The sequence below is a fragment of the Gavialis gangeticus genome, unplaced genomic scaffold (assembly GCF_001723915.1).
Source record: "Gavialis gangeticus isolate Ggan-Ray unplaced genomic scaffold, GavGan_comp1, whole genome shotgun sequence".
Classification (NCBI taxonomy): domain Eukaryota; kingdom Metazoa; phylum Chordata; order Crocodylia; family Gavialidae; genus Gavialis; species Gavialis gangeticus.
Window position 1 is genome coordinate 38474472 of NW_017729022.1, and position 5544 is coordinate 38480015.

At 41.6% G+C, this 5544-nt stretch overlaps 1 protein-coding gene across 2 annotated transcripts in view; it reads right to left on the reverse strand.

The window, feature by feature from the left end:
- PPFIA2 (PTPRF interacting protein alpha 2) overlaps positions 1 to 5544 on the reverse strand; it is an 854871-nt gene that overhangs the window by 701529 nt on the left and 147798 nt on the right. The window lies entirely within an intron of this gene.

The window sequence follows — 5544 nt, forward strand, 5'->3', positions numbered from 1 at the left end:
ATGCCCCACGCAGATCTGGAAGCATGTACCCCACCCCCCATGCCCTCCTGGAGTGTGTGCACTGGTAGAAGCCACCCCCTGGACAACCCACAGCTCCATCCCATGTCCCACCCCAGCTAGACAGCACCTGCCCCACCCCCTGCCCCACTCTTTCTACCCCCTGCAGACTCACCTGTTGGAGGGGGAAGGAAGCAGAGGCATGCGCGCATGTGTGTTCATGATTAGCCTCCCCTAAAATATTTTTCTTCCTCCGCCTATGTAAGACTTTTATGCTTGTCTACATAGAATTGTCTACAAGTATGGACTTGAGGGCAGCCTGAGAGTTGACCTAACTAGCAGTGTAAACACAGCCTAAGGACTTGAACACACATACATCTGCAGCATTATATATGCTCTTATGGACAAACATAAGACAAACATGCAGATGTTCCAATCATCTCTAGTGCTACAAAAATGATGCATCTGCCAAGAACTCCTCTGTAGCATTATGTTTTGTAGTGCCAGTAATGTATGTCCAGTTACATATAGCATTACAGAGAGTCTCTTGGTCCCCCAGCATCCCACAGTGCTCTGTTCTCCTCTCCATCCCATCTTTCTACTGCAAGAAGAGATAGCTAGGGCTTTACTGCTGTCACCACAATGGCAGGGACTAATGTGCTGTCACTGTGGCAGCAGAAAGGGCTGTTGCTACTACTGATGGGGCACTGGAGCAGCAGTTGCTCTCCTCACCCTCCAGAAATCCTGTTAGCAAAAAAAGCACTGGGAAAATACACACAACAAGATCATGTGATGGCAGACAGAGGCTTGATCCTCTGTGAAGACACGCTGGCTGCTGGCCAGTGTATCTCCACTCCTTCAGTTGTGTCCTGGCTCTGCCAGCACATTGAGATCTAGGAGGAGCTGGGCAAGGACACTTTGCCCAAAGTGGGACAATCTGTCCCTCAACAAAGCGCATCTACAGAAGCAAATTTGTGCTACTATTTTTGCTGCTGCAAGTGCACGCCCCTGTGCATCTAGACCCAACCTTGGAGTCCATACCAGAATGACTCTTGCTATGCTAGAAGTACATTGTAGACTTTTATGCAGGCAAAATGATAGCATAGACAAGGGATAGTATGTTGATCTCACTTTTATCCCCAGGTCTCTCAAGGTAAAACTACTGAATCTATAGTGATGCTGAGCTCAGGATATACAAAGCTGATTATTTCAGACTAATCTCTGAGCAGCATCAGAAGTAAGCTTCAGGATTTCTTGCTCCCTGTCTGTCTCATACATGTATGCAAGCATAGTCTCAAACCAAGCTGTGTACTTTTGGAATGGGGAAAGGATAGCAGTATCTTCCTGTTCCACGTGGTGTTTTTTGCTAAATTATTTTTTGTTCTGTTTTGTTCTAAGCTACAGTCTTCAAGAAGTATAAGAAATTTGTCACCTCAAACTTCCTGTTTTAAGTTCATTATTTCATCAACTCTTAGCTTTAAGCTGCAATAGCAATTTGGGGTGATTTGCAGAGTTTACAAACGTACAACTCATGTTACTCTCAACCAAGTTCAGAATATTTGGCATGATCCAGCCATAATTTCCCACAAGATGGCAGTCTTTCTTTAAAAATCCCACTCTAAGAAGAGCCAGTAACCCTGGCACTATAGGAGAACTGAACTTGGTTCAAACCAGGTTTTCTTCATGCAGATAATTATTCTGAAGACAATGAGGAAAATAACTCAACCTTTTTTCTATAAATATTAATATTTGTACAATTCATTGCACAGAATGATATTGTAATACACTTTCCCATGCTCATACCACAATTCATAGTACAATAATTTATTCATACTTACTGGATTATTTAACAGTAGAAAAATCTATTAGACACATATCTATCTAGAACAAATAAAATTTACACACACAAGTGACTCAGGATAAAAGTGCATAAGGCCCAGATTCAAGGCCCACTCTGCTCAGCATTTCAAGCCCTAAGCAACTTTCCACTTGACATGGAAGACAATTCCTTAAGAGTACGTCGTCTTTATCAGGACCCCAGCACTGTCAAGGAGGAAGATTCTTGCACATCCTGAACACGTATTCCTGTGTGTACATGCCAAACCGGGAAATTTAAGATTGAAGCTGCTTAGGGGTGTTCCCTGCCCCCACAGCTACTCTTAAAATCTATCTGCAGCATCCTTGAGAGCAACCATAGAGAGGGATGAGAAGGATAAGAAGATGGAGGTAGCTTACTAGAGCAGCTTTTTCAGCTTTGGCTGCCCCAACTAAGTGATTTATAGATTTCATAGGCATTAGGGCTGGAAGGGACCTCGCGACATCATTGGGTCCAGGGGCAGGAAATCATCTGGGGTCAGATCACCCCAGCAAGATAAGGATCCAAGCATCTCTTAAAGGTATCCTCAGGTGACCCCTGGAACCAATTTTACAGGTGTTTGCCAGTACCAGGAGCCTGATCCAAGTAAGTTGGGGGGAGGCAAGCAGACTGGAAGTGTACCAGCTCTACAGGGCTGTTCATGGGATTGGGAAGCTAGCAGCTTGTGGAGGTAGGGGCTGGTGAAGCCTGGGAGGATGGTTTTGCAGGATCAGAGACCTCCCCACCCCGCAACTGCAGGCTATTTTTAGTCTCCCAACTCCCCTCCCCCCACAATGGACAATTCCCACCTTGTGGACCAACCCCAACTCCTGCAATCCCACCTGCCCCTCCTCCCATCCCAATTGACTTAGATCAGGTTTCCAGCACCAGCAAACACCTGTACTAGTGACACTGGGGGCAGTTTGCACGATCAAGCAGGGATTTGGCAGGCTCTAAGAGACAACTGGTCCATGAAGGGGTTGTCTATCTGGGGTAGGGGGAGGGGTCAGGAGGTAAAGGTAGCCCAATGGTGGGGGGAAGGTAAGAAAAGCACAGCCCTGCAACACAGTACAGCTGGGCTTTCCCAGGACTGGGGCTATGCTCTGAACATGTACACAAATTTGTGTATTTGTGGCTGAATCAGCTTAACCTAGGCCTGATCTTAGGGATCCTCTCAGGGGAACTGAGTTAGGATCTAGCTGGTCATTTTTTGCCTGATCTAACCTTCAAGGAATGTCTGTACATTTTGGCACTTAGACTGACTTAGACTAGGGATCTAAATATAAGGTCCACACATGGGCAAACTAAGTTAAGTTGGGCAACTGTTTTTCACCAGATCTAATCTGTATACAACTTGTTACTCGGGCACTTCTGTACATATTACCCCAGGTCTACTAAACTGGAATGTTTTAAATATAAATCTTTTTGCGTACATAGTAATTTCCAACTATTCATTCGAACTAGTAAAAAAAGAGATGGTTCTCTGTTTGAGATAACAGACTGAGACTTAGGACCTTCAAGTTTACTTCAAAGCACTGCCACTTCTATTTACATAACCTTAGCTATTTGACAGAGCCTAATGCAATTTCCAAAGAAATCAACAGACAGTTTTCTATGGATTTCTGTCAAATTTTGTTCACACTCTTAGAGTCTGTTTTTTCTACCTTTTATAATAGTTAGTGGTATTATAGTATAATAGTTCCTTCATGAAAAGTCTCAGTGAGGTCAGTATGAATACTTCTAGTTAGTCAGTGTTCAGAGAGAGTGGTATTAACAAAACACAAGAACTTTATTTCTCTGTTTTTTATTTTGTCATTTGTGAAATGTGGGATGATTGTATTTCTGTATCCCCTATATATGTGATAAGCATAAATTCATTAAACTTGTGAGGCACTCACATGGCCATATAAATACTTAAAGAGACATATGTATAATTAATAAGTATGATTTTATCATGAGCCAAACTCTTCCAGATTTGGAAGACTTACTTAAAAATGTGTTGTGCCCATGCCTTTGAAGGCAGAGTTTAGTCCATTACAGGACTTTATATTTATCCAATATAGCCTGTTTTCATTAAATTGACAACATTTACATGTGGTAAAAATTGTGTGTGAAGCATCAGCGGGTATTCTTTTACTATCAAGAAGCCTGCATGGTGATTGATAATGAAATTGGGAAAAGTTGCAGCAATGCACTGCAGAAAAAAAGAAGTATATCCCATTCAGTAAATATTAGAGTGAATTTTAGGATGTAGTCTAATTCTTGCTTGTTCCATTCGCGCAAGGTATTAGACTACATCCTAGAGTGTGTGGGGTATTTGGTACTGGACAGAGATCTTGATGGACAGCTCATACTAAAAAGACAGACATGCTGCATTCCATGTGCAATCCACCTTGTGGATCAAGCAATGATGATTAAGTCATACGTACAGAACAACTCTGTTCTGTCAGGGGGTTTCTAACCAGCTAGGAGACCCCACAAAATGGTTGATCAAGCCCTAATAAGACCTAACAAGCACCTAAAAGTTTTAATTTTACAGATATGCTTAGGGGCTCACCTCTGTACCTTGAATTTACTATGAGGTCTAGGATGGTCATGGCCAGTGGGTATTTTTTATAGGGGAAAAGGATTAAAGGCCAGATGTTCTTTGTAGTTAATTCTTGATATGGTAGTTATTTTGGGTGTCTTGCCCTTTTCTCACTTTTTGTATTGAATTTATTGTATAACAAACAAATATTCAACAATGAAAGACAACTCCAAAATGTTTCCCCAGTAGTGTCTGTAAAAATATTAATGATGGAAATAGCTAGTTGTATTAAGAATTAAAGCAAATAAGACATGCCATTTCCTTTTAGCACGGACCATAGACTCTCCTGATATGATAATTTCAATTTTCTGCTATGAACATGTATTAATTCATCTGGGAAAAAACCCCTCTGGCAAGCTGTGAAGGCAAAGTCTCCACAATTTTTGCTGCAGATTTACAGCAGCAGTTATTTTGTACCATGCTAATATTTATTTGTAGCAATCTTTTGAAGCCAATCATTAACAAGCTTTTGTTACAGACTTTGCTGTTTTACTTTGTTTTAATTTTGTAGCTGCTCTTTGCAGCAGAACACCTTTTTCTAATTCTATTAAGGACATTTTAAAATACACTAAGGTCATTGAAAGTAATTTAAAAATATACCATCTACCATGATTTAAAAGTTATGAATAGGGCAATGATGGAAATAGGATAGGAGAAGAGGCATCAATATAATATACCAACTCCTTCCCTGCCTACCGCTCCTTTACTCTTCTCATTGTACTCACAGCAAGGGAAAAACAAAAAACAAAATCCCAGTTCACGTTGCTTGTCTGAGATTTGTCAATTACACTTTGCTGCTACCCAGTCATGGAGCAAAGCAGCACAGGAAACAACCACAGAGAGCAAATCAGTGGTGTGAAGCCACAGAGAGCAAAGCAGTGGGGAAGGAACAATCAGTGAGCAGCTCAGGAGCAGAAAGGGAACCAATTAACCATGGATCTAGAGGGAATAAGAATACAAAAAGGGAGCAGAGGAAAAAAAGAGTGAAAATGGGGAAAAACAAAAATAAGGCAAGAAAAGAATTGTGAGAAAAGGGAAATCTCACAAAAAGAAACTGACCTGGCCTCTTTCACACACACACACACACACACACACACACACACAC